Consider the following 22,053-nt stretch of genomic DNA (forward strand, 5'->3'; position numbering starts at 1 on the left):
GATTCTTTATAGACTGAGCCACCAGGGAAGCCCTGATGCACTATAACTTAGCTTTTTTCAGGAAGATGTTATTAGCATCATCCCAGAGCTTCCCTGATAACTCAGTTGGTTAAGAATCCACCTACAATGCAGGAGATCCTGGTTTGATTCCTGGGTCGGAAAGATCCCCCGGAGAAAGGATTGGCTACCCACTCCAATATGCTTGGGCTTCCCTTGTGGTTCAGCTGGTAAAGAGTCTGCCTGCAATGCAGGAGACCTGGGTTCAGTCCCTGGGTTGGGAAAATCCCCTGGAGAAGGGAAAGGATATCCACTCCAGTATTCTGGACTGGAGAATTCCGTTAACTGTGTAGTCCTTGGAGTTGCAAAGAGCCAGACACAACTGAGTGACTTTCACTTTCATCTGACTCATGGACCCCAGTTCCCATGGCAGTGGGTCTGGGAAACTACATAGAACATGCATCACTCATGCTGACCTAGTCTTATTTTTGACAGTTCTGGGCAAACAGATGGTAGCTGATGATAGCTGACATCAACAGGTGATAGAAAATTTTAAATCCAAGAGCGGTTTCATTATCAGCATTTTAAAATAAATCTGTTATACTCCAGGCACCTCCTAATGTGTTCTGCTATAGTAAGAGCTCACTTTATTCCAATATTTTGACGTTCTACCATCTAGAGCCTTAGTGCTTCAGGCAGGGTGAAAGTGAGTGTTAGTTACCCAATCATGTCCGACTCTTTGTGAGCCCAGGGACTGTAGCCCTCCAGGCTCCTCTGTCATGGGATTCTCCAGACAAGGATACTGGAGTGGGTTGCCATTTCCTTCTCTAGGAGATCTTCCTGACCCAGGAATTGAAGCCAGGTCTCCTGATTTGGAGGGAAATCACTCAGATTGTTTTCTTAAAGAACCAGCTGTCCAAGGACAAAATATAGTTCTACAGATTAAGTTCACTGCCCCGTGGTCTAGAGCTCACATCAGCTGGGAATGTAATTGAACAATAGGCCCTTGCTAAAGTTGCTAATGTTTGGCAAGAATAGGCCAAGGAAAATAGACTGTGTCCCATGAAGCAGCTTGACAGCTGTCCTGGAGGATAGCATTCTAGCAAAAGTGTAATGGTAGTTAATTCAGGATTTTTTTTTTTAATTTTATTTTATTTAACTTTACAATATTGTATTGGTTTTGCCATATATCAAAATGAATCTACCACAGGTATGCGTGTGTTCCCCATCCTGAACCCTCCTCCCTCCTCATACCATCCCTCTGGGTCGTCCCAGTGCACCAGCCCCAAGCATCCAGTATCGTGCATTGAACCTGGACTGGCGACTCATTTCATATATGATATTATACATATTTCAATGCCATTCTCCCAAATCATCCCACCCTCTCCCTCTCCCACAGAGTCCAAAGACTCTGATCTGTTTGTGTTCTTGGAAATGCCGTGGCACATTGCAGAGGGCCGACTGGAGCCACCCGCTGGCCAGCAGAGTAACTGTCAGTCAAGCCCTGGGTTTTGCTTTTTGTCTGTGCAAGCTTGCTCAACCGTGCTTCTGAACACCAGTGCCCACAGTGTGGAACAAAGAGGAAAGCGTGGCCTGGGGAGGGCGTGTCCCTGCCATCTAAATGACTGACCTTGACCTTGACAAGCTGTCAACTGAGCCTCGTTTGTAAGAGGGGGATGATACTGCCTGCCTCCAAGATGGTTGAGCGAAGATGACAGGTGACAGATGAGAGGGCTCACCAGTCTAGAGGCTGCTCAAGTCTTTAGAAGTCCTTCAGGAACGTGTGTGGTCTGCCCGCGTCACTGTTTGTGAGAAGACGGATGACACTGTCAGCTTGCAGTCAGGACTGAGAGTCGTTGCTTGTGTGACACAGACCAGGAGCAGAAATCAGAATGGGACAGGGAGGAAGGGAGAGAGAAAAGAAGGGAAGTGACTCTGGGCATCCCTAACATCACCCACTGGCATTGTGGAAAACTTGTTTGGAGCAGAAAGGACTTGGTCTGGAGCCAGGGTGGACCTCCTTCTCTCCGTGAGGCATCTCCAGAGACCTGCTCCATCTGCTTCCAGCGGTTCCTCTCTGACCGTCTCCTGGACACTCAGCGAGCCTCCTCCTGCCTGAGACTCACCTCCCCTTCCTGCACCCCAGCCCTTTGATGCCTCCCCATCCCTACCCATGGGAACCACCAAATTCCAAGTACCCACTGAGCCACCACCTTCTGCCAGCGACTCGACACACCTGGTCAGGGGATGGGGGCACTTCCCTCAAATTGGGGGAGGCTGGGATGGAGCAGGGAGGTGAAGAGCAACCCCAGGCCCAAGAGGGAAGGACACACCCAATCAGAGAAGGACAGGACAGAGTCCACTGGGAGTGGCCTTGAAAGGACACAGCAAACAGTGGACACCAGAGCTGGGGAGGCCTACAGCAGCTGCACTGGGGTTCAGAGAGGATGGGGAGCGGGTGACTCCCTGGGGGCTCTCAGGGAGGGGTGTCAGCATGGCCTTGACAGATGAGCACGGATGAGCCCAGGGCCTCCAGGCAGATAAGCGCAAGGAAAGATGTGGTCAGGACAGCAGGCTTACAACCAACACAAGCAAATGGTTCCATTTTTCAGGAATGTGGGACTTCTCCCCCAGGGCTGGGTGGGAGGAATGTGTGGACCAGCTGCTTGGACGCCCATGAGGGCCCAGCTGGGGGCCAGCTCACCAGAGAGCCGGGCAGCTGCTCCCACCAGCTGCTCCAGGTGGCAGCTGACATCTGCTGCTCTGACAGAGGGGTGAAAGAGCAGAAGCTCCTGACCTGCTGGCCAGTGAGCCTGCGGGTCTGGCCACTGGCGAGGCCAGCCTATTGCCCCTGAGAGGGGAGCTCAGAACTGGTAGAGAGAACAGCAGCTTAGCCATCTCCCTGCTTCCATGTTAGTCTGGGAGTCTAGTCACAGAGCGTGTGTGCGTGCGTGCTAAGTCGCTTCAGTCATGTCCAACTCTTTGTGACCCTATGGACTGTAGCCTGCCAGGCTCCTCTGTCCATGGGGTTCTCCAGGCAAAAATATTGGAGTGGGTTGTCTTTCTCCAGGGGATCTTCCCAACCTAGGAATTGAGCCTGTGTCTCTTATGTCTCCTGCACTGGCAGGAAGGTTCTTTACCACTGGTGCCACCCAGGAAGCCCTGAGAGCAGCCAGAGTGATATTTGGACACAAGATTTTCATCAAATGCTGCCCTGGCCACATCTCTCCAGTGGCTCCCACCACATGCTTGTCTGTAAGGGAGGCCCTGCATTATCTAAGGGCTTCCCCGGTGGTGCAAAGGTCAAGAATCCGCCTGCCAATGTAGGAGACAAGAGATGCATGTTTGATCCCTGGGTCAGGAAGATGCCCTGGAAGAGGGCACAGCAACCCACTCCAGTATTCTTGCCTGAAGAGTCCCATGGACAGAGGAGCCTGGTGGGGTATAGCCCATAGGGTCACAAACGAGTCAGGACATAACTGAGTGACTGAGCAGTAGCAACAGCTGTGTTGTCTAGCCCTGCCCACTTACCTCTGACCTTGAATGTAATCCATTCCGCTTCAGCACCTTTGCACTCGCTGTGCCCTTTGCCCGGAGCTCTCTTCCCCTGCCGCTCACTCACGGGGCTCACTATTACCTCCCCAAGACCTCGGCTCAGATGTCACCTCACCCTCAGCTGGGCCGCTCTGCTCTCTTACAATCAGGGTCCCAAACTCCACTAGCTAGCCCTGATCCTGCTTGCCTTTTTCCAGAACCCCTGGCTTCCTCATGAGATTGTAGGCTCCACGAGGGCAGGTCTATCTTGTGCTTTCCTGAGCCCTCAGATCCCAGCAGAGGGTCGAGCACACAGAAAGCCCTTGATGAATAAATGTGAAGTGAAAGGCTGCATGAAGAAGGGGGCTGGGGGAGCTGGAAGAGAAGCAGAGGGTTGGGCTGTCCCGGTGAGTGCCGGCAGGGAGCCTCTCCTCTGGGGGACCTGGCAGCCCCTGAGACCTGCTTCCTGTCCTCCTCCCCCAACCCCCATCATCTAAGATACCCCCTGGGTCTCTGTCCCGGATCCCCTGTCCAGGAGCCTGTGCTTCTTAGTGGCACCTGAGCCGTGTCCAGGAAGGGCCTCGAGAGGTCTGCAGAATCATCTCGGTGTTGGGTCTGCTACTCCCCTTCCAGACAGGGCTGGCCTGCCCTGTCCGGCTTCCAACAAAAGCAGGTGGAGACGCGGTGCCCTTGCAGGAAACCCACGCCCATCAAAGTCTCCTTTCCTGTGAATGAGCCTTTGCTCAGTATGAACACGTGCCAAACCTCCATCATTGTTGTCATCCCGGAGGAAAGGATGTGGAGGCCCTGGCCTCAGTCTTCCAGGAGCCTGAGAAATGACAGAGCCACAGAGGGCAGAGTGGGCCACTGAGGGGGAAAGATCAGGATACCAGAGAGGAGGGTCCTGGGAGCCCCTGCCTTTGCAGCAGGAAGCCAGTCTGGGTGGCTTATTTATCACCATCCCTGCCTCAGGGCAGTAGTCATGTACCAATATGAGAGTTGGACTATAAAGAAATCTGAGCACCAAAGAATTGATGCTTTTGAACTGTGGTGTTGGAGAAGACATTTGAGAGAGTCCCTTGGACTGCAAGGAGATCCAACCAGTCCATCCTAAAGGAAATCAGTCCTGAATATTCATTTGAAGGACTGATGATGAAGCTGAAGCTCCAGTACTTTGGCCACCTGAGGCAAAGAACCAACTCATTGGAAAAGACCCTGATGCTGGGAAAGATTGAAGGCAGGAGAAGGGGATGACAGAGGATAAGATGGTTGGATGGCATCACCAACTCAATGGACATGAGTCTGAGTAAACTCCAGGTGATGGACAGAGAGTCCATGGGGTCGCAAAGAGTCAGACACGACTGAGCAACTGAACTGAACTGAACTGCCTCGGGGCAGGGGGCGAGGCGAGTGGGGATGATGAAGAGGGCTGCTTTCCAGACGCAGACGCAGAGGCAGGCCGGCCTTGCTGCTCTTCCAGGAGCACAAGCTGGAGATGGCAGCTCCGCTCACCCCAGCCTTGTCCGGAGCCCGATTTGCAGTGCTGTCATCAAGATGCTTTGGAAGAAGACACGTGAAATGGGGATTTTTCTCAGAAATGCCATGTGCAATGCGCTCTCTCCTGCGGCTCCACAAATCTTTAATAAAAGTAGGAAATTCACCTTGTGATTGATGTGACTAGGCTTTTGGGAAAAGTCAGAGAGGAGGCTGGATTTGAGTGGAGGCTGGTACAGGACTGAGACAGCCTTGGTCCATGAGACGGGGACAGGCGCACACTAAAGTGCCCAGGGAAGTTCTGGACTGGGGAGGGCTCAGCCACACCGGCTGCCCAGAGGTGGCCTTTCCAGAGGGCTCGGACAGCCTTCTGAGACCAGCCTGGTACCAGCCTCGTCCTCACCCCTAGGACACCAGAGGCCTTCCCATCTGACTGTGCCCTGGGGTGGCCCCCACATTCTCCAGGGTTCCAGAAAGGTTCCCGACAGGTGTTGGGTAATCATGTTCCGAAAGTTTCCATTTTATCCTGGCACCTGCAGCAGGACAAGCCTCCTCACACATCTTTGTCTCATATTTCATTTCCTTTAACAAATGCACACGGTATCTTATTTAAATGCGGTTATCTGAAAACTTACTAACTGAAGGGTAGTTACTAACTGGACAGTATCTCTACTGTGGTTGATGAATCCAGAAAAAAAGCACTTTTGAGAGAGGAAAATGATGTTCATTGCTTTTTCTTCTCTGAAATCTGTAGATAACCAAGATGCAGTCTGTCCAGGAAAGCCAGTACTTCACTCTCTACTGTGGGGAGTGGGGGAAGCGGGGAGGGGGGTGCAGGCAGAGCGGGCGGGGTGACCCGAGTGCTGTCACCTGCCCCCTTGGCGTGCTGGCTCTGCCCACTCTGTCCCTCTCAGCAGCTCTTTGAGCCCCCTGAGCTGCTCCTCCACGGACTCTTGGCCCTGACCCCTGACTCCCACCCCACATCTGACTCCTGGTTCTGCCTTTGTGAGTTTTGTAATCCCTGACCAGTGAATCTAGCATCCTCACGCCTCAGTTTCCTCATCTGTACAATGGGTTCGATGATAGTCCTTCCCTCGTTAAGTTGAAAAGCTCTTGGGACACAGCTTGGCAGGATGAATACTGACAAATATTGGCTCTCATTTTTGGCGCTATCTCGGGGGAGACGGTTGTTCGCGAGAGTCTGGAGCCCCTCTGCTCCAGAGAGGAGCTGCATGCTTAGTTTACCTGAGGATTCTGAGAAGACTCACCACCTCCCCTCTGCGTTCTCCCCACAAAGAGCCAAGTGAGGATCAGAACATCTCTAACACTCTGATTAATGAGCCTCCAAGTGTCCCTGGAAAACTTCCTCTTCCTCCCCATCAGTGGAGCCCAAGGAAGTGTCTTGTTTTTCGTGAGCAGGAGTAACTGTGCCTGTGTGGCCCCAGGAACCTCAGGTTTTCAGTGGCCTCACGAATCATCAGGAAGGAGCTGAGAGAGAACCAACATGCTCATTCCACTCCCCCCACAACTGGCAGGGAGTCAGGGTTCCCCCATAACACGCACTGGTCTGCGGTGAGAGCCACACAGCCCCAACCTTCAGACCCAGTTCTGCCCTCAGGGGTCTCCGCTCCCCACAGCCCTGCAGCCCTCTCCCGGCTTCACTGGGGTGATGCCTGCCGGGGCCATCCCCACAGCCAGAGCCATGTCTCATCACCCCGTCTGGCTTGGAGCACCCTGCGGCATTGAGCCCTGAAAACAGCTTCCCAGCCCTGGGGAGGTGTTGGAGGCCTGGACGCTTGAGAATGATGTGGAGTTGGGGAAGAGAGGGAAGACAGATGGAGGAGACCAAGGAGGAGTGAGGGGACCTTTAAAGGGCCCTCCTTCTCTGGGTCTAGCCCGGAGCTCCACATTTTGCCCTGTGGAAGGAGGGAAGGGGTGCTGTGCCCCTTCCTTGAGCAAAGAGGCCCATGAGAATCCTTAGCCTTGAGTTCTGAACCGAACTCAGAAAACCACAGGAGAGATGAATCCTTCCCTGAGATGTTCCCAAAGTAACTGGCATCCTTGCTGGCTCACCATAGGGACTCCATAAATATTTGTGGAGAGCAAAGGTCCTAATTCAGAGATGACAGTCTAAGGTTATTTCCTCCAAAAGGCGATGCCAAGGAACACGTGCAAGAGGTAGTCCCATGATATATGCTTCAGGAAAAAGCTTGGTGGGGGATGGGGGCGCCAAATAATAAAGTCTATTAAAAAGGAGACAGGAATTAAATAATTCAGGAAAACAAGATAGTCTAAAGTCTTGTCACAATGCACAGAGACACCTAAAGGCTCTGAGAAGTCCTGTAAGAATCCTGCATAACTGTGTTTCAACCAACAATAGCCAGACACACTTAACCAGGAATGCCTGTCTCCCCTCTTTGCCCGTCCTCTCTTTCTCCCCTGCTGTCTCCACGCATCACGTGGAATCTGTGCTGGGGACTGGGGTGGACTCGGTCACCCGAGATACATAGAGACCTACAGGCTATGGGATATCATTCTCAGGGGTCAGAGCAATGACCACACTCTCAGCAGCATTTCTGGGACTTCCAATGTGAAGGGACCAGGGATGACCCAGGGACTTGCAGGAGGCTGGCCCTTGAGCCACACAGATGGAGCCTTCCCAGAACAAGCCTCAGGGCTCCCCTTGAACTGATTTGCCCTCAGTTGAAGCAAAAGGATTTAATGTCTTTTCCCAGAGAGACACTAACTCTTTTATACACACAAAGCGAGGATTGAGATCATCAAACAATTTCCTCCACGTCTAGAAGTTTCATGAGAAGGAAAGAAAATAAAAACACTTCAACCAAAAAAACAAACCAAAGAACAAACCCTGAGAACAGAACACACTTAATGAGATTGCTTAACCCTTGGAGTTTCTGAATAATTCATGCCACCGCAGATTTCTTTCCACTTTGCTTCTCAGGCTCCCTGGGGGTGGGAAGCCAGCCTTGCCATGGTCTCTTCCAAACGGCCATCCTGCGTCTGCTCACAGGCCTCCTGGGACGGGTGCTCACTACCTCCCAGGCTGCCCGCTGATCAATCATAAGTTCTGCCACTAGAATGGGCATTAGCTGACAGCGGGATGACTCCAGAGGCCCCCCAAGTGGCAGCGGCAGTGCAGTGTAGCAGGTGAAAACCTGATCTCTGAATCAATCCAGCTAGTCAGAATCCCAGCTCCATCATAGCTGTGTGCCAACGGGCAGCAAGCTATGCCTCTCTGAGCCTCAGTTTAGTCCCCTGCCAAATGGGGATGGTGACTTATACTTCCCCCCTAGGGCTGTTGACTGGTTTGATGTCCTTGCAGTCCAGGACCCTCCAGTCAATCCTAAAGGAAATCAACTCTGAATATCCATGGCAAGGACTGATGCTGAAGCTAAAGCTCCCATACTTTGGCCACCTGATGTAAAGTGCCGACTCATTGGAAAAGACCCTAATGCTGGGAAAGACTGAGGGCAGGATAAGAAGGGGGAGCCAGAGGATGAGATGGTTATGTAGTATCACTGATTCAGTGGGCATGAACTTGAGCAGACTCCAGGAGATAGTGAAGGATAGGGAAGCCTGCGTGCTACAGTCCATGAGGTTGCAGAGTTGGACATGAGCCTCCCCATCTTTTGGGACCCTATGTCCATTTGTAGCTGTCAATGGTGGGGAACCTCTCCTAACTTCTCCCGCAATCTGCTTCCAAGCCTCTCCTAACTTCTCCCCCTGAGCTTCCAAGTTCAGGGCCTGGGGAAGGAACAGTATACCCCAAAGGGCTCCCCAGAACCCTTGGAGACACTTTGTCCAGCAATAAAGAAAGTCCATCCCCAAGGTGATTATGGAGTTTCCAACCGCTTCTAGAAACAGAGCCAGCTGACAACTTCAAGAACACAATGGCAGGTTAAAAAAGCAAAGAGACAAAGGAGAACCTCTGAGCTCCATCACTACCCTAAGTTCCCGCCCACTCAAGTTTCTGAGCCAAACTCGACTCCCCGTGAGATTTCAGTCACTCGTGCCTCAGCCGGCTGGTGGGGATGTGAATGGTGTTGCTGTGTCTGAGAGGTGGGGGCTCTGCTTTTTCACAGAGTAACAGAGAGGCTTGGTGAATTTCAGGGCTGCAGCCCAGCCTCCGAGCTCCCAGACCTTCAGGCCATGATCAAATCCAAATCAAAATAGAAAGAGAGGGCCCCACAGACACACATGTCAGCCTCTGCCAAGGGGGAGGCCTGCTGGAGACTGCTGGGGAATTGCTGGCTCCTTGTAGGGGCTTGAATGATATCTCCCTCCCATTAAATTCATGTCCACTTGGAACCTCAGAATGTGACTTTATTTGAAAATAGGGTCTTTGCAGAAGTGATTAGACCTTGAGATGACATCATCAGACAATGATGGTGTCTTTATAGGAAGAGAAGAGGACACACACAGGGATGAAGATTGTGTGAAGACAGGTAGGGATCGGAGTGACGCAGCTGCCGGCCACAGATGCTGAGGCTCACTGGAAGGACAGAAGCTGGGACGTGGCAAGAAGGATTCTTCCCTGGAACCTGCAGAGAAAGCATGGCCCTACCAACTTTGATTACAGACATCTGGCTTGCAGAACCCCGGGAGAACAAACTCCTCTTGTTTCAAGCCACTAAGTTTGTGCTTTTTTTTTTTTTTTTTTTTTATGGCAATCCTGGCCAACTAACACACCTCCTCTGAGCAAAAAGGAGGACCGGGAATTCCTCAGGGACCTCAAGCTGTAGGGCCAATGCCCCCCTTCATCACCCGGAATGGTAAGAATTCTGCCTCTGTTCCCCCATCCTCGCCTCCTGGCTAAGCTGGAGGAGGCTTTCTGCCTGTGTTTGTTTTACTAAATCTGCTTTGTCAGGGAAGAGCCCAGAGTTCCAGAAACAGAGGAATGGTTTTCAGTTGTACTTCTGGACTAGAAATTTCCCTGTCAACCAGGTTGACATAACCAGGCTCCCAGCCTTCCATTTCCATCTTTCCAGAAGCCCTCATGATGCTTTGCAGGCATCTCTCTCTGAGGCCCACTGTGGATCAGGGAAAACCATGGACAGCAACAGTTCCAGCACCCACAGCTCAGGGAAGCCCTAGGGAGTCAAAGCCATCCAGACCCATGACTCTGGCTCGGGGAAGATTCCAGAGTCCAGGATTCTCTGTGGTTTTAGCTTTCTTGGCTTCTGGAACAGAAAATCCGTTTTGCCAATTTATCCCAGTACGTGTTCCTTAGAACTGTAATATCCTGCAAAAATATTAATAAATATGTTTTAAACATCATAGTCAAATAAGTTTGGGAACTGCCAAAATAAACATAGTTAAGCAAATTACTGTATTGCAGACCTCAGGACTTTTAATATGTCAGATACAAGTTGAGTCCCTTCAAGCAAAGGACACAGTGTTCAGGGTTCCCAAACCTGCTTGATCACAGGTTCTCTCTGCATTCTGCTTGCTTTTAGCCAGCTGTGCTTTGTTGAATTGCAACAATGAAGATGTCCCTCCCTTCCTTCTCTCCTCCCAGAGCTCTCTCTTCCAAGTTTAGAAGACCTCTTTGCTCTTCCGGTCTTCCCCATAAATCAGTGTAACTATGTCACTGAACCCCCTAGGCTCAAGTTAAATGACATGAAATACCCTCCATCATCCAGGGTCAGGCCACGCCTCTCACTCAGCGTCTGTTCTTTGCACCTTACAATGTGATCAACCCGAGACACTTGTGATTCCTGATCATGTGACATAGTCACAGCTTGGTCCTTGCTGTCTGGGACACCTTTCCTGCCTCATCTGCCTCAGTTGAGTTCAGTTCAGTCGCTCAGTCGTGTCTGACTCTTTGCAACCCCGTGAATTGCAGCACGCCAGGCCTCCCTGTCCATCACCAACTCCCAGAGTTCACTCAGACTCACGTCCATTGAGTCAGTGATGCCATCCAGCCATCTCATCCTCTGTCGTCCTCTTTTCCTCCTGCCCCCAATTCCTCCCAGCATCAGAGTCTTTTCCAACAAGTCAACTCTTCGCATGAGGTAGCCAAAGTATTGGAGTTTCAGCTTTAGCATCAGTCCTTCCAAAGAACACCCAGGGCTGATCTCCTTCAGAATGGACTGGTTGGATCTCCTTGCAGTCCAAGGGACTCTCAAGAGTCTTCTCCAACACCACAGTTCAAAAGCATCAATTCTTTGGTGCTCAGTTTTCTTCACAGTCCAACTCTCACATCCATACATGACCACTGGAAAAACCATAGCCTTGACTAAACAGACATTTAGTAATGTCTCTGCTTTTCAATATGCTATCTAGGTTGGTCATAACTTTTCTTTCAAGGAGTAAGCGTCTTTTAATTTCATGGCTGCAGTCACCATCTGCAGTGATTTTGGAGCCCCAAAAGGTAAAGTCTGACACTGTTTCTACTGTTTTCCTGTCTATTTGCTATGAAGTGATGGGACCAGATGCCATGATCTTTGTTTTCTGAATGTTGAGCTTTAAGCCAACTTTTTCACTCTCCTCTTTCACTTTGATCAAGAGGCTTTTTAGTTCCTCTTCACTTTCCGCCATAAGGGTGGTGTCATCCGCATATCTGAGGTTATTGATATTTCTCCCTGCAATCTTGATTCCGGCTTGTGCTTCTTCCAGCCCACCGTTTCTCATGATGTACTCTGCATAGAAGTTAAATAAGCAGGGTGGCAATATACAGCCTTGATGTACTCCTTTTCCTATTTGGAACCAGTCTGTTGTTCCATGTCCACTTCTAACTGTTACTTCCTGATCTGCATACAGGTTTCTCAAGAGGCAGGTCAGGTGGTCTGGTATTGACTGTGGCTCAGATCATGAACTCCTTATTGCCAAATTCAGACTTAAATTGAAGAAAGTAGGGAAAACCACTAGACCATTCAGGTATGACCTAAATCAAATCCCTTATGATTATACAGTGAAAGTGAGAAATAGATTTAAGGGACTAGATCTGATAGAGTGCCTGATGAACTATGGACTGAGGTTCGTGACATTGTACAGGAGACAGGGATCGAGACCATCCCCATGGAAAAGAAATGCAAAAAAGCAAAATGGCTGTCTGGGGTGGGGGCGGGCCTTACAAATAGCTGTGAAAAGAAGAGAAGCAAAAAGCAAAGGAGAAAAGGAAAGATATAAGCATCTGAATGCAGAGTTCCAAAGAATAGCAAGAAGAGACAAGAAAGCCTTCCTCAGCGATCAATGCAAAGAAATAGAGGAAAACAACAGAATGGGAAAGACTAGAGATCTCTTCAAGAAAATTAGACATACCAAGGGAACATTTCATGCAAAGATGGGCTCGATAAAGGACAGAAATGGTATGGACCTAACAGAAGCGGAAGATATTAAGAAGAGGTGGCAAGAATACACAGAAGAACTGTACAAAAAAGAGCTTCACGACCCAGATAATGACGATGGTGTGATCACTGACCTAGAGCCAGACATCCTGGAATGTGAAGTCAAGTGGGCCTTAGAAAGCATCACTACGAACAAAGCTAGTGGAGGTGATGGATTTCCAGTGGAGCTATTTCAAATCGTGAAAGATGATGCTGTGAAAGTGCTGCACTCAATATGCCAGCAAATTTGGAAAACTCAGCAGTGGCCACAGGACTGGAAAAGGTCAGTTTTCATTCCAATCCCAAAGAAAGGCAATGCCAAAGAATGCTCAAACTACCACACAGTTGCACTCATCTCACACGCTAGTAAAGTCATGCTCAAAATTCTCCAAGCCAGGCTTCAGCAATACATGAACCATGAACTTCCAGATGTTCAAGCTGGTTTTAGAAAAGGCAGAGGAAGCAGAGATCAAATTGCCAACATCCGCTGGATCATGGAAAAAGCAAGAGAGTTCCAGAAAAACATCTATTTCTGCTTTATTGACTATGCCAAAGCCTTTGACTGTATGGATCACAAGAAACTGTGGAAAATTCCGAAAGAGATGGGAATACCAGACCACCTGACCTGCCTCATCTGCCTGGAGAACATGTAACCATCCTCACATCCTCAAGGCTGAGCATCCTCTCCCACCTCACGCCTCCCATTCCCCCACCACCCAGATCAGGTGCCCTACCTCTGAGCCCCACACGTTATATCACGTTCCCAAGCCTCTCAGGGTCCCTCAATCCCTTTTTGTCTGCTGAAAGCTTCACTTTGGTTCTCAGCCTCTCTGTCATCAGGTGTCAGTTCAGTTCAGTCGCTCAGTCATCTCCGACTCTTTGCGACCCTATGGACTGCAGCACGCCAGGCCTCCCTGTCCATCACCAACTCCCGGAGTTTACTCAAATTCATGTCCATTGAGTCGGTGATGCCATCCAACCATCTCATTCTCTGTCGTCCCCTTCTCCTGCCTTCAATCTTTGCCAGCATCAGGGTCTTTTCCAGAGTCAGCTCTTCGCATCAGGTGGCCAAAGTATTGGAGTTTCAGCTTCAACATCAGTCCTTCCAGGTATAAACCCAGGAAAAAACCATTTTGGCCACTTGAAGAAAACGATGAGATTCAGCAGCCCTGGTCCCTCACCTGCATGGTCTCCGGCTGCACTGTGCATGGTAAATGCCTTATTAGGCACCCTCCCCGCAAGGCAGCCAGAGAAAGCACGTCATTGTCGAATCTCCCGTTGGCTTTGATAAACTTACCTTGCATTAGTGAGCAAAGGAGCAGACACAGTGTACAACAGGGAACTTGGAAATGACCAACAACGTCAAATTCAGCAGATTTTTTTTCTCTAGATATGTTTGTGGTTATGCTATTTTAAAAATGAAAACAGACTGTGTTGCTGTAATTTTGACAAATTGGCTAATGTTGTTTGGCTGGTTCCTGGGGCAAAATGAAGTGTACACACTTTTCTGGTTTGGAAAGAACTGTGAGCAACTCACTTTGTGTTGCTCAATTTTAGCACAGATTAGATTCTGATGGACCAATTTTTTTTCTTTTACTTATGTGGGATCCACAGGCTTAAAAACAAATCAGAAAGTCAGGGTGCAGTGGCAAAGCACACCCTGTATTAGGGGGTCCCAGGGCAACAGGCTCAGCGAAGTAAGCCAGAGCCCCTACTCAGCACTTGCTGTCTGTGGGCACAGAGACAATGCCATTGGGGCACCAAGTGTCAGATGCTTTTGATCTTTCAAAAGAAACTGCAAGTCCAAATAACTCCATGAAATATCCAGATTTTTAAAGGTTGGCTCGAGTTTTAAAAAAAAAAATCCAGTGAACGCCAAACAAAATACATCGCTAGGCCAAAATCAGCTTTTGTGCTGACAGTTTTTGACTTCCATAATCATAAAAATAAGAACGCATCAGCATCACGCTTCATCTCTTAGCTTTACTATGTTAGAAAGGAAAAAAGAAAAAAGAAGCTAAAAGATGTGCCGCTCTTTGGAGTACCCTAGTCTTTCTGAGCTACTGAGGCCCCTCACTGATGCACTTGGGCTCGGAGAGTAGGGTCCCAGGAAGTTCTGCCTCACTCCTGGCTACTGGACATGTGTGTGTAAACTCCTTTTTAAAAATCATATAACCACACAGCCTTGTTCAGTTGGAGTTTCAAGAGCCGGGGTCTGAGAGCCTGAGGTTTGCACAGTGCCCCCAGGGGACTTTCACGTGCAGCCAGGATTGAGTTTCTTTGCTTATCCCTCTGTTCTCCTCCCATCACAGTGAAGGCGACTACGAGATGAAGTGCCTGCCAGGCCACCCTCTTCATAAAAGACTCCGACGGCTTACAAAGGACCGTCTTCTCAGCACAGGGGTGTGTTCACCTCTTCCCCTTGGCTGACTTTCTGGACCCTTCAGAGATGGGTGAAGACCCAGGTAGGGCCTTCCTCTGTCCCTGGCTGGAGCGCTTTGCTATGTGATCTGGGCTTCCCTAGTTTAAGCGCAGTCATCATTCTGACACTGATACAGAATTCTCAGAGCAGCTGGTCGCTGTGAACACAGCACACGTGCATACATCGTTTTTGAGCTTTCTCCGGCACCTAGCCCCCTCTTTGTGTCGGAGTTCTTCACCTGCCCTCTGCACGAACACCGCCATGCTGCTTCGAGCAGACCCGTGTGCTGGGAGCTACTCCCCTCTCCAGCCTGGCTCCTGCCCGTTGTCAGCAGAACCTTGTGGAAGGCTCTGTCACCCTCAGAGGCTGAGTCCTGGGACCGTGTCTGGTCCAGAGCACCGTGAGGGCACACGGCTCCACTGTGGATTGGCAGTCTGTGGGGAGGAGACTTTGATCCTCGTTACGATGTTGTCCACCCAGAGAAGCAAGTGGGCAGCGAGCACCTCAGCCCCGATCTCTCTGCTCCCAAGCGGGCTCTGCCTTTCCCTGTGTGACCCCCAAACCCCCAAACCCACACCGCTGTCTCCCTTCTCCTCCCTTCCAGTCTCCGCCTGGGCAGGAACCCCTCCACCTCTTGCTTGGAGCTTCTGGTCTGATTTCATGCTCTTCTGGCCCTTAGGGGATTATTATCTCTGTGAGTGTGTAACGATTTTTCCCACAGTAAGCCCCAGAACACTGCCACTGCTATCTTAAAGTTACCACATTTTTATTTCTGAGTTTTTTCTTTGTTTTTTGGTTTTTTTTTTTTGGCTGTGCCTCGTCTTGGTTGCAGCATGCAGGATCTAGTTACCCTGACCAGGGAACGGATTCTGATCCCCTGCATTGGGAGCACAGAATCTTAACCACTGGATCACTAGGGAAGTCCCAAAGCTACCACATTTTTCATAATAAAAATCCCCTCCCAGTGGTCTGACGTGTTCAGTACACCTAGGGATGGGGGGACAACTTGACAGGTATTAAAATGAAAGAAACATTGGATGTCCTTGAAACAGCCACGTACTAGCAGAGAGGTATTCACACATAAAGGGTAGGCAGGAAGAAAGAAGGCCCATGCACATTGCTCATTTAAAAAGCAAATCACCAAACAATACGTAGCATGGTGGCTAGTGGTGGCTCAGACCATAAAGCATCTGCCTGCAACGCAAGAAACACGGGTTCAATCCCTGGGTCAGGAAGACCCCCCAGAGAAGGAAATGACAACCCACTCCAGTATTCTTGTCGGAGAATCCCACGGACAGAGGAGCTTGGTGGGCTACAGCCCATGGGGTCACAAAAGAATCAGACATGGCTGAGTGACTAACACTTTCACATAGCATAACACGGTATCACACAGACTGACATAAAATATTCAGAAGTCTCTAGAGCAAACTCTTGTCAGTGGTTATGTCTACACAGTGGGATTGTCTGTGGTTTAACATTTACTGTATTATCTATATTCAAAACATTTTTAAGAATAAAATGTTGTCTCATAATAAAAGTCAAGTTTAAATTCTAATAGTAAAAAGACTCAGCCCACCAACCCTCAACCTCCGTGAGGTCTTTTCTCTGGGTTCCCCTTGCAGCTCCTGTGGGAAGAGGGCATCCCTTCCCCTCCCATAGCCCTCGGGACCACCTTCTTCATAAGATATATCGTCACCCTGTTTTATAATCCTCTCCCTAGGCTGTGCCCTCATGACTATCAGGACACCCAGAAAGCCCTCTTCAGGGAACTCATTATCATTATGACTAATTAATTTCAGTGGAATTCATTTTTCTGTGTAATTTTTGGTCTCCTCTCTGTCTTTCCCACTGGACTGTATCAGTAAGGGTAGAGACCAAAGGCTGAACAGCCAGCACAGTCTGCAGAATTCATAGTTGGAGCTTGATAAACAGTTGTTGTGTAAGTGAAGGGGTGAATATATAGACGAATGAATTCAAATCAGGACTGTCTTGGAAGTCCAAAGCCTTTCCCCTGATGCTGCCAATCATCACATGCTTCTCTCCAGACTTCAGAAATCCTGCTCGATAGCAGAAGCTCTCTGTCACTCACTAGAGTGGCACACATATCACCCAGATCAGAGAAAACTTTCTATGTGTCCCCAAGGAGTCTCAACAAAAGCTTGAACAGAACCCACCTGTGTGCTACGGAAATCCAGCATTCTCACAGTGCTGAGCTTAAGGATGAAATAAAAACAAAGCAGTTGAACTTCTGCATTTTCATGTATCATTTTAATTTTAAAGATGCGTGTGTGTGTGTGTGCATACGCTTAGTCACTCAATTGTGTCTGACTCTTTGCTACCCCAAGGACTGTAGCCCACCAGGCTCCTCTGATGCACAATATGATTTTTTTCTTAAAGTCTACTCCTCCTCTGAAATTCCAGGTTCAGAGCCATAGCAAAGGTTCTCATCTGGAGTATGCATGAGAATCACGTGGAGAGTTTATGAAGATGCTGAAAGCTGAGTGGCAGCCACCCGTTTCAGAGTCAGGTCTGGAATGAGGCCTGAGAAGCTGCCCTTCTGGAGGCTGGTCCAGGCCCCAGGAGGGGCCATGGGGCAGAGGACCCTCTGCCCTGCTTAGCTGGTGTGTGGCCTAGAGGAAAATGCTGTCCATTCTGAGCCTCAGGTCTCCTGCAAGTGAAAAGAGAAAGCTTTAGAAAGGGGTCCTGGGCTCCACGCTCCAGGCTGATTGCATTGGCCTGGCCCAGCCTGCTCTGGGCAGCAGAGGGCAGCAGAGACCGGGAAACCGAGAAGAGTCAGGCAGCTGGATGAGCCCACTCAGTGTGTGGGCACTGAGTCTTCTGTTTGAACATCTGTTCCCTGGTGGCTCAGACAATAAAGCATCTGCCCGCAACACGGGAGACCCGGGTTCGATCCCTGGGTTGGGAAGATCCCCTGGAGAAAGAAATGGCAACCTACTCTTGCCATTACTCTTGCCTGGAAAATCCCATGGGTGGAGGAGCCTGATAGGCTACAGTCCAAAAGGTTGCAAAGAGTCAGACAAGACTAAGTGGCTTCACTTCCTCTGGCAACTCAGTGCTCCAAAAACCGCTAGACCAAAGGAATGAAAACTTTCTAATCCATTTGCCCTCTCTTGTGACCAGGAGAGGTGAATTGATGCCTTATGTGGAAGTTTTTTTTCTGAAATCACCTTTATAGCCCTGGGAAACTGAGGCCTGGAAAGGGGAAAAAAAGGCCCACGGTCACAGATTGGTGGCAGGTCAGAATAATACACAGGCCATTCACCGCCTCCTGTTCTAACTTTTGCATCCCCTCCTGGAGGAGAATCAGGACCAGGTGGGGCTCTGGGGGCCTCCAGATGGGGTGTAGGACAGACATGAGTGGTTTCTTAAGTTAAGCCCCATGAGTCTGGAGCCCCCTCCATGTGCAGCTGGAAAAGGGGGTTCCCTACAAGGATCTGACCCCACGGCCCCCAAAGATCTATTCAGAGACAGCAGGCAAGTCCCAGACTGCATTTCCCCCACTGGGCTTTAAACAGAGAACTCCTGTCCCCTTCCCCACAAAGGGCTCACACTTCTGAGTCACTTGATGGAGAAAGGAGAACAGGGGCAAAAGACACAGCTTCCCAAGACCCTCCCCCGAGACCCTGTTCATCGGATCTGGGGGCGGCCCTGGGACCTCATGTTAAACCCAGGCTGGCCCTCACCTGGAGGATCAGGGTGCAGAGGTTCATTCAGGGAAGATGCGAGAAAGGGGACACGGACTCAGCTGTCCCCATGAGGAGGATTCCTTGGTTCTGGTAAATTCCTCCAAGAGTGTCCTAACTTCCTGACGTTTTGGAGGCCAGGACAAGGGTACACGTGGAGGCCCCATGCCATGTGTCGATTGCCATTCCTAATCAAGATAAGAAGCTGTGAGATAAAATGTGTTACTTTTCTACCTTGATAAACATCTTCCTCCAGGTTTGAATTTAAGAAGCACAGGAGTGGGCTGTCAGGACACAGTGGTGCGGGGAGCCGGGCTGTATAGCCCATCCCTTGGAGGTCCACCCCCAGCTCTTTGTGGGCCCACTGAAGGGGTCTTGTGCATGTGTGCGAGGGCACACGAGTGTGTGCCCATCAGCCTCACGTGTCCAAGTTCTGTCTGCCTCACCCCCGGACACATATACACACATCCAGCTGCTGTGTCACCCAGAGGAAAACAGATGGAGGAGTCAGGCACACACAGACCTGGGGCCAATTCAGGGCTCCACGGACTCGAGATGACCTTGATAGGACAGGACGCAGGCCCTGCCCCCAGGTCGGAGACTCCGCCCACAGAGGGGCGTGGCCCCAGGAGGCAGCACAGATGCTCCTTCCCACTCGGGTCTCCGACAGGACAGCCTCAAGGCGGCAAACCGGCTCCTCCTTCCGTGGAAGACGGAGGACTGTGCAGTGACCGCTGTGCTTTGCTCCTTAAAGGGCGGGACGCACCTCCGGGCTCCTGGGATCGCCCTGGGTGCAGATGCCCATCGGACCCGGGCTCCCGCAGGCAGGATTCTCAGTTCTGTCCAAGAAGAAGTAGATATGGGTTCAGGAGGCTGCTGGGGGACCCGTGGAGCTTTGGGGAGTCTACTAAGAAAATGGTTGACAAAGCCATCAAGTGCCATCACCCATGCCCAGCCCTAGGAGGCTTTCAGAGGCCCGGGAAAGAGAAGGCCAGCTCATCTGCCACACCAAGGAGACCTCTGGGGCTTGGAGCCTCCATGTGCTCAGCTGCCCCCACCACGCACAACCTAAGGCCTGGGCCTCCCCCTAGGCCCCCCTGGGCTCTGACAAGTTCCCAGGACTGGCTTGTTGACATCCATGAGGTTTGGGTGTCCCTAGCCTGACTCTGGGGGCTTCCATGTTGGCTCAGCTGGTAAGGAATCCACCTGCAGTGCAGGAGACCCTGGTTCGATTCCTGGGTCAGGAAGATCCCCTGGAGGAGGGCATGGCAACCCACTCCAGTATTCTTGCATGGAGAATCCCTATGGACAGAGGAGCCTGGCAGGCTACTATCCATGGTGTCACAAAGGGTCAGACATGACTGAGCGATTAAGCACAGCACAGCACAGCCTGACGGTGAGGGCGTTCCAGAACCTCAGGGAGACCTGACAGGACTGACGGGGCTGCAAGTCCCCAGAAGGTTCTAATTCACATTAAAATGTTAAACTTAGAAACATTTTTTAATTCATTCAGTCAATAGATATTTACAGAGAGTCCCTTCCCTTGGCACCACCGGACTCTTGTCCCCTGTAGCTGAGAGAATGCCACCTCTCCCCAACATCTTCCCTCCCTCCTCAGATCTCAACTGCAATTTCACCTCCTTGGGACACCCTTGCCAACATGGCTGCCACCTCCAGGCCCTCTCCACCACATCCCCTCACTTTGCTCTGTCTGGACCTTTACCACAGGCGCCTGTGTGCGTTTATCTTACTCACTGCTGTATCTCTCCTTCCAGAATATAAGCCTCTGCCCCCAAAGCAAGGGGATATATCACGATCGCCCCTTCCTCCCTGCTGTTGCTGGCACATAAGAGGGTCAAGGAATAGTTATCGGATGATGAATGAGGCCATGACGACTTACTGATTCACTGTCTCTTCCAATAATAGGACAATGGGGCAGGCTCCTGTTGGGAGAAAGAGGGCGTTTGAAAAGAGGGAAGGTGTAGGTGGCGGAAGGCCCCAAGCTCTGCAGACCTGGTGTGGCTGGCTGCCAGCCCCACTCCAGAGACTCTCTCCCATGAAAGGGAGAGAGGAAGCGAGATCAAGACAGCTCACCAGCCGGGAGTCCTCCCTTGTGAGGAGGGATTCAGGGCTCAACATGCTTCCTGGGGCCGGGTCTGTACAGGCAGAAGGAAGAGGCCGGGTCGCTCCCAGGCGGGGCCAGCCCGCGCGGCCTGGCGGTTTACAGGAACCCTTCCTCTCCAGTCCCTGCTTGTAGGTACTTGCTCTCTGGCACACCATGAATTATTTTCTGGCTGCCTTGTGAGGAGATTAGGTTTTCATTTTAAAAGATGAACAAAAAAAGTCTCTTGCAAAGGCTTGAGTAGAGCTGACCCCGAGGAGGGGCGGTAATAGCTGATGGGCACTACGTTTGTCTAATTAATCTTCTTGTCAACAAAGTTGTTCTTCACGGCTGCCAACCCTGACGTCACCCCACAAACCTGCTGCAGTGCTTCATGCCCAGCCACAGAGGCCGCTTCCGCCCCACCCTGAGCTCACCAACTCTTCCCCCGCCCCAAATGCTGCCCCCGTGCTGCTTCTGGACTGGGAACCCATGGGTGAGAACCCAGGTGTCCCACTAGCTTGAGGGGAGGGGACCCTGGGCCATCAGTTTGAATGAAAGATGGTAGAGACCTTGAAGGTTCAGGGGTTCTCCAAGCCTTAAGGAGGCTGGTTCCCAATTAGGACTATTCAGAGACGGTGTACAAAAAAGATCTTCACGACCCAGATAATGACGATGGTGTGATCACTCACCTAGAGCCAGACATCCTGGAATGTGAAGTCAAGTGGGCCTTAGAAAGCATCACTACGAACAAAGCTAGTGGAGGTGATAGAATTCCAGTGGAGCTATTCCAAATCCTGAAAGATGATGCTGTGAAAGTGTTGCACTCAATATGCCAGCAAATTTGGAAAACTCAGCAGTGGCCACAGGACTGGAAAAGGTCAGTTTTCATTCTAATCCCAAAGAAAGGCAATGCCAAAGAATGCTCAAACTACCACACAGTTGCACTCATCTCACACGCTAGTAAAGTCATGCTCAAAATTCTCCAAGCCAGGCTTCAGCAATATGTGAACTGTGAACTTCCTGATGTTCAAGCTGGTTTTAGAAAAGGCAGAGGAACCAGAGATCAAATTGCCAACATCCACTGGATCATAGAAAAGGCAAGAGAGTTCCAGAAAAACATCTATTTCTGCTTTATTGACTATGCCAAAGCCTTTGACTGTGTGGATCACAAGAAACTGTGGAAAATTCTGAAAGAGATGGGAATATCAGACCACCTGATCTGCCTCTTGAGAAATTTGTATGCAGGTCAGGAAGCAACAGTTAGAACTGGACATGGAACAACAGACTGGTTGCAAATAGGAAAAGGAGTACGTCAAAGCTGTATATTGTCACCTTGTTTATTTAACTTATATGCAGAGTACATCATGAGAAATGTTGGACTGGAAGAAACACAAGCTGGAATCAAGATTGCCGGGAGAAATATCAATAACCTGAGATATGCAGATGACA

The 22,053-nt window shown here is 50.3% G+C and overlaps 1 long non-coding RNA gene across 1 annotated transcript; it reads right to left on the reverse strand.

Annotated features, from left to right (window-relative positions):
• Positions 1–17,045: 17,045 nt before the first annotated feature.
• Positions 17,046–18,688, reverse strand: LOC147344442 (uncharacterized). Its single transcript, XR_015155494.1, has 2 exons — positions 18,501–18,688; positions 17,046–17,464 (listed from the first exon to the last, which is right to left on the reverse strand). It is a non-coding gene; the product is annotated as an uncharacterized LOC147344442 (long non-coding RNA).
• Between the last annotated feature and the right edge of the window lie 3,365 nt (positions 18,689–22,053).

This window comes from Bos grunniens, chromosome 26, assembly GCF_055505025.1.
Source record: "Bos grunniens cultivar Pamir isolate PY7600 chromosome 26, Bosgru_T2T1.0, whole genome shotgun sequence".
Classification (NCBI taxonomy): Eukaryota; Metazoa; Chordata; class Mammalia; order Artiodactyla; family Bovidae; genus Bos; species Bos grunniens.